Source organism: Tribolium castaneum, chromosome 1, assembly GCF_031307605.1.
Source record: "Tribolium castaneum strain GA2 chromosome 1, icTriCast1.1, whole genome shotgun sequence".
Lineage (NCBI taxonomy): Eukaryota > Metazoa > Arthropoda > Insecta > Coleoptera > Tenebrionidae > Tribolium > Tribolium castaneum.
In genome coordinates, this window is record NC_087394.1 from 4,114,646 (window position 1) to 4,122,362 (window position 7,717).

Consider the following 7,717-nt stretch of genomic DNA (forward strand, 5'->3'; position numbering starts at 1 on the left):
AAAAAATAAAACAAAACATCAAAATATTAATTTTTAATAGTTAGTTTTCCTGGTGTTCGTGCCACTCAATTAGTTTTCTCGTGTTTATACAGGGCTGTCCGCTTCGCAAAACAAAACAGGACACAATTAGAAGAATTCTGCTCGTATATTTAATAGAACTGTCAAAATTTAGCTTGCTAAACAAAATTTTTGCCGATTTTTTTTCAAAGCACTTTTTGCAAAAACGCTTTTTTTTAAATTTTAATCAGCATCTGCGATTCAATCATATCATGACATCAAGAACGCCTTGGAAAAGACGATGACATATTTAGATTTCAAATAAAAAGGTGCTAAACGAAAGTTCTACTTAAAAAACGTCTAGTTCTTTTTGTTTTCGCTTAAATAATAAAATCAAAAATCACAAATTTTTGATTTTTTTTAAATTCATAAACAAAAAAATACACATAAAATTGTCTTTTAGGATAAAAATGCGCACTTTACCCTAATTTAACCGACCTTGTATTTTTTATAATAACAGAGATCTCCATGGTGGAGTTCAAAAAACGGACACCCTGTATAGTCAGAATTAGTAGAAATAAAGACTTTAGGGGGGTTTAAGGCATAGCGAGTTTCTGAAAGCGAAAGCGGATTTATTAAAGTGATGAATTATCTAAACTGTGACCTCTCATCGCGCGAACAAATACGTAATTCTGAAACTCTGAAACGTTGTCTCATCTCAAATAAGATTTGATTTCCATATATGGCCCCATTGTGGCAAATGATGAATTTATCCGCCCCCTTTCACGTCGAGTGTTTAGAGAGCTTTTGAATGTAGCTCTTTGAAAATTTCGCTGAAACCATGTATCATTTGTAAAGTCGTCGGACTCTCAACAAGTACCTCCTGAATGGCATTTTTTCAGTGTTTGCGCGCCTTTCAGCGCGATATTTTCTAAGAATTAGCAAAATGAAATGAAATGTCACTTGAAAAGGCCCCGCTATTAATTAATATCATCCGTGTGAAAGTCTTTTGCCTCGTTCCAGATGTTGTTTTGAGCGTCCGCCTAATTTTCTATAAAAGATTTCCTCTCTGTCATCATGGTAATGCCGTCCGGGAAGGACATCTTTTGATAAATAATGAATCTCGGGCCCTAATGGAAGGCGCACAATAAACACGAATTAATTTTTGAACGCGTAATGAATAAGAAAATGCTGAGCCAATATCGGGCTTTGTAAGACACAGCGTCTAATAATTCAATTGTTAGCAAAGAAACTATTCTATTAAGCATAAACAAACCGAGTGAGCGACGGCTTCGAGATAAGTCAGGTGAGATGTAATCACGGTGCCCCCTGTCGAGCCTTTGTCTGCAACTTTACAAATTAGTCAGTTGAAGGGTAGCACACTAGACACGCTACATTACAACACCAATCAAACGGAGTAATCCCGGAGTGGACGGCTGAAGGCTGATACGTCACTGCTAAGCAGCTCCTTGCAGCAGAGATTATTAAAACTTAAAACGGGACACTGCATTTACAACACCAGCTGGAGACTCAGCGCTAAGAGAACTTTGCGCTTCATCAAGTCTTAACATACTAGAGCTAAGTTATACAGGGTGATCATTGATACGGGCGTGCTCGAGCACCTACACTGTCAAAGATATCGAAATAAATCAAAGGGCACTGCAAATGGGAAGTCAAAGTGCACGTTCTAAAATTAATTCGTAGAATTAATCATGCCACATTAGAAGTGGTGAATTTTTAAAAAGCGTTGACCAATGTATTACTTTATTGCTAAAGAAAGCCGTCATTTTAAGCAATTTAGCCTCGTCAAAATTTGTCGAAACCAAATTTTCTTAATTTTTTCCAACTTGTTATAATTATGTCTTTAAGGTTAAATTTTTCTAGTTTAGAATAACCGGAGAAATCCAAATTTGCAAGAATCAAGTTCTGAAAATATCGTCAAATATTTAGCCTCGTCAAAATTTGTCGAAACTAAACTTTCTTCATTATTTTCCAACTTTTCATAGTTATTTCCTTAGGGTTAAGTGTTTCTAACGTAGAATGACCGGCGAAATTCAAATTTGCAAGAACCAAGTCGCTACGACTAACATTTCTGAAAATATCGTCAAAAATTTAGCCTCGTCATTCAATATTTTTCATTATTTTTTAACTTTTCGGAGCTATTTTCCTAGAATTAAGTGTTTCTAACGTAAAATGACGAAATCCAAATTATATTCATATTATATCAATTTTTCGCAAGAAATAAAAGTTTAAAATTTTCTGCTAAAACTAGGGTAGCCATTTTATAGTGGAAAATTTTCTTCAACAAAAAAAGTTGTTATATGTTTAGAAAAGTTTATCTGATCGTTTTTTTGATGTTTAATTTTTCAATTTTCGTCGCAATTTTTGTCATTTTTGGGTACCCGGAACATTTGTCGAGCAATAGCTCCTGAACTCTTAGAAATAACCCCATAAAGCGTATAATCGTCGGAAAGCTCTTTAAATTATCTCTTTTTCAAAAATCAGAATGTATGATTTGTAAAGTGTGTTACATTTTAACCTTGCCAATCTCGGAGTTTTAAATGAATAACCTTGTATTTATTCTAATTAATTTACTTTTACAATATTTAAGCATTCTTTGTTTTACAGAATGTCATTAGAAATACGAGTAATAAAATAGTTATTTTTTTGCGTCTTAGTGTCACAGTAAATTATACTAATTATTAATACTAAATAAATTCTAAAAAGAAACATGCTTAAAGAAGCAAATAGGAATTTACCAATAAACTGGGATTTTTGTGAGATTAGTACTTGTTGGGGCATTTATAATTGTTTGTATAATTGTTATTTATGCTGAGTTACAGTGTAAATGAATAGGTATGTTAAATACAGGATTTCGTGTTTAAAATTGTTTACTAAAAATTATTTTTATTGAAATATAGCAATAATTAAAATATTTTTCAAAATCTGTTTTTGGTGGATGCGCCAGGTTAATAAAATTTTTTTACAAAATAGAAAAAACGATAAAAAATGTGACAAATTTTAATAGTTCTAACTTATATTTTTACTGGTTTGTTTCGCAAAGTTTTTTGCTACATGTTTAGGCCATGGGTCATTATGTGTTCATCTTCAAGCTTTAGTGACCGAAACATGTCGTTCTGAATCGAAAAATTAAAAAAAACTTTATTTTATAGATTTATCTAATTGAATTACTTAAAACTTAATAAAAATATAATTTTAATTATAACAGTATTTTTGGTGGATGCGCCGGGCGAATTTAACTTAATCACATAATCTTTATAAAAAACACAATTTCTTGTTGTCAACTTAATTTAAACGTTAGAGTTTACTTTAGGTAAAGACTGTTTAAAAAACTTCAAATAGTACATAAAAAATTGTCAAAATTTCAATGTCCAATTTTGCGTTTAAAGTTTTATTCAACGTTAAAATAATTAGAATAATAGAATAATATTTTGGTGAATGCAATGGGTTACTACAAATTTATTTTAGAAAATGAAAAAGACAAATTTTATGGTCACATACCTCCGTGTAAAGTCTTTTATTTAAAAACAATAATTCTTAAAAAAAATATTCAAAAAATATTAAAAGAAAATATAAAATGTGCAAATGTTAAGTAAACAACTTACTTTTCTAGTCAAGACAAATTTAGTCAAAAAAGTAATTCAACAAATGATAAAAAATATATAAAATTTAACAAAGTCTAGTTGACAACCTATTTTTAAAGTCGAAGCACCTTTAATCAGATAGTTAATTAATCAAATATTTTTTTGGAGAAACTATTTCAGAAAATTGAAAATTACAAGCAACTATATTAAAAAAATATCTAAGGGAATGTTTGGGATAAAAAAACTATTTTAGATAATATTGATAAAAGATATACTATGTAGCATACGTTGACAAATGTCAAGTTATTCGTGATTAAAATTTAATTGCAATTAAAATGTTTTGTAAACCGGCCTTTAGAGTTTAATCGTATAAGAAAAATTAAAATACTTGGTTCTTTAGCTTCAATTAGACCATTTAGGAGGCCTACATCTAAAAATAAAATTTTTTGTTTACTAAATACATTTTAATATTTTGTCTCCGTCTATTTCGAGGGGATGAAGTCGTGACAGTGCTATTTTTAGTCTTCCGTCGCTTGTTTAAAGCCCGCCCACAATTAATTGTGTTCAGATTTGCGTTCTCCCGTTTTCGTAAGGAAATTCGATGTGGAGGCGAGATATTTGATAAAGAAAACCGATGTAATATATCTTCCGTGAGCGCGGAATGTGGAACCATTTAAAAACTTTTATGATTGTTAGAGTTTCAAGTGTTTGAGACGTGCTTTTTCAAGTTTAGTTGAGGAAACTTTTATAAGTTGTTAGTATAACTTTTATACGAAATGCTAGATTATGTTTATATTCCTTTCAGTTAAAAATTGTTTCTCTTTTACAACACGCTGAATATGTACTCCTTGCTTGTTCTCTCTTGGGTTTTTAAAACTTTTCCAACTTCGACACACACACACGTGTTAAGGCCGCAATCGCTTCGATTTTATCTAATTGCACGAACTCGACCCAACTCTACTTTCAATGAAATTATTTCCGGGTGGAGTGAAGAGTCCGGATTTTGCGTGCGCTTATCTCCGCGGTATTAACATTCTATTAATAAGCGATAATCACTAATTTAACTTTTCCTTCGATTCGGGCGCAGTTCTTTTCCCTAAGACAAAACGTTTTCGAGTAATTTAACCGCGATTTGAGATAAAGGAGTTGCTTAAACCTCCGGCAATTCCAATAATTTCACTTCAACTTTACATCGATGCGCTCCGGATAATACTTCACTAAGTACCGGAGAGAACTTCGCATCGCAACTCTTCACAATTGCAAGGAATTTGCTATGAAAAAGTTGTGCGGTCCTTTGATTTGCAAGCTGCTTGCAAATAATTACGACAGTAAAAAACACATTTGGAAAACTAAGCAGCTGCTAGTGGATATTAGGGTTTTTTATTTGAAGGACATTAATGACTCGTTAAATCTTTAAAATTTTTTCTCAAACCTCCACAAAATATTTCATTAAGTCCTACTGACTGCGCCAGTTATAAAATTTTTTAAAAACATGGTTACAACTGAGAGCAAAACAAAGTCTATTGTAACCTATATAACATTTTTCCGTTTTTAATAAAAAATTAAAAAGTCGACAATACCGGATCTGATTGATGGACGACACTCTATTGCACTTAATAACATCGATTTGTCGACTTCAGTAATTAATGAGTTATTAAAATAACAATATTTTTTTAAATCCTCCACAAAATATTTTTTTTACCCTACTAACTGCGCCAATTAAATAAGTTTGCAAATAAAACAAGATTTAATTAAAGACAATTAAAAACAAGACAATAGAGCGTAACGTTTTTAGTGCATACATTAGAAACTTAACTGTCAGAGTTATTGACATTATGTCAATTTTTTTGGTAAAATTTTAATTTTCAAGAGTTTACCTAAGATATCACAGCCTTTAAACTTTTTACGAGAAGTGAATAATTTTTTTGCATTCGATAGCCGAAGGTTTGAGGAATTTTATAAAATTTTTGAAATTATCAACTGTCAAAATTTAGGGCTAGTATGATTTTTTGGAAATGGTTTTCAAAAAACTTCTACAACTTAGTTTTTTTAAATAGAACGGTCCTATTTTCTTAACGGCAATCGAAAGAATGTCGATATTTATGGTGACTTATCAATACATCCTATACCTATCTCCTACAGTTTTTAAAAAAAATCACAAAAAACGGATTTTACTTTAATTTTCATAGTTAATCAAGTAGACCTGGTAAAATGGTCAACAATTGTCAAACTTCAATACTTTATTTATTTATTAGCTCTTCGTGGTCGAATAAGCAATAAAACAATAATATTTAATTATAGTTTATTATAACTTATTATAACTTATCTGTCATAGTTTTTGAGATGTGTTAAGTTTGCTTTTAAAATTTTTATTTGCAAGGGCTTATCTAAGATATCACATCTCTTAAACCTTTTGCGATAAATGAATAATTTTTTGTAGTCGATAGCCGAAGGTTTAAACAGTTTTCTAAAATTTTCGAAATTGTCAACTTTTAAAATTCATGGCTAGTATGATTTTTTGGAAACGGTTGTCAAAAAACTGCTATAACTCAGTTTTTTCAGATAGAACCCAATTTTTTTAACGGCAATCAAAAGAATATCGATATTTATAGTGACTTTTAGCATTACGGTCTATACCTAAGTCTTACAGTTTTTGAAAAAAATCACAAAAAACTGATTTTACTTCGTAATTTTTATAGTTAGTCAAGTAGACCTTGTAAAATGGTCAACTATTATCAAACCTCATTACTTTATTTACTTTTAAGCTCTACATTATCGAATAAACAATAAAACAATAATATTTAATTATAGTTTATTATAACTTATTATAACTTATCTGTCATAGTTTTTATGATGTGTCAAATTTTCTCTTAAAATTTGTATTTGCAAGGGCTTATCTAAGATATCACAGCTCTTAAATTTTTTGCGATAAATGAATAACTTTTTTGCATTCGATAGCCGAAGGTTTGAAGAGTTTTCTAGAATTTTCGAAATAGTTTAGAACTTTCAAAATTTATGGCTAGTATGATTTTTCGGAAACGGTTGTCAAAAAACTGCTATAACTTAGTTTTTTCAGATAGAACCCTATTTTCTTAACGGCAATCGAAAGAATATCGATATTTATGGTAACTTTTAGCAATACGGCCTATACCTAACTCCTACAGTATTTGAAAAAAATCACAAAAAACTGATTTTATTTCGTAATTTTTATAGTTAGTCAAGTAGACCTTATAAAATGGTTAACAATTACGAGTATCAAACTTCAGTACTTTATTTACTTTTTAGCTCTACATTATCGAGTAAACAATAAAACAATAATATTTAATTATAGTTTATTATAACTTATTATAACTTATCTGTCATAGTTTTTAAGATGTGTCAATTTTTCTCTTAAAATTTGTATTTGCAAGGGCTTATCTAAGATACCACAGCTCTTAAACTTTTTGCGATAAATGAATAACTTTTATTACATTCGATTGCCGAAGGTTTGAAGAGTTTTCTAGAATTTTCGAAATTGTCTAGAACTTTCAAAATCCATGGCTAGTATGATTTTTTGGAAACGGTTGTCAAAAAACTGCTATAACTCAGTTTTTTCAGATAGAACCATATTTTCTTAACGGCAATCGAAAGAATATCAATATTTATGGTGACTTTTAGCAATACGGCCTATACCTACAGTTTTTGAAAAAAATCACAAAAAACTAATTTTACTTCGTAATTTTTATAGTTTGTAAAATAATCAACAATTGTCAAACTTTAATACTCTATTTAGTTTTTAGCTGTTTTATTATTAAATAAGCAATAAAATAATACTATTTAATTATGGTTTATTATAACTTAGTGAATTACGTAAAGTAAGTAACTCAGCCAGTTTGTTATCAAATTTTAAACTTTTTGAAAAAATATGGTAAACAAATCGGACACTTATTATAATTAATAGCACAATTTTGTTGTATTTTTTAAAAGTTTACCAGATTCAAACTGAAAATAATGACCTGAAATTCTGTTTTTTGCAATTATTTCAAAAACTGTAAGAGCTAGATATGGAAGATGTTAATAAAATTTTGCATAAAAATCGATGTTCTTTTGATTGCAATTGAAAAAACAGAGTTATC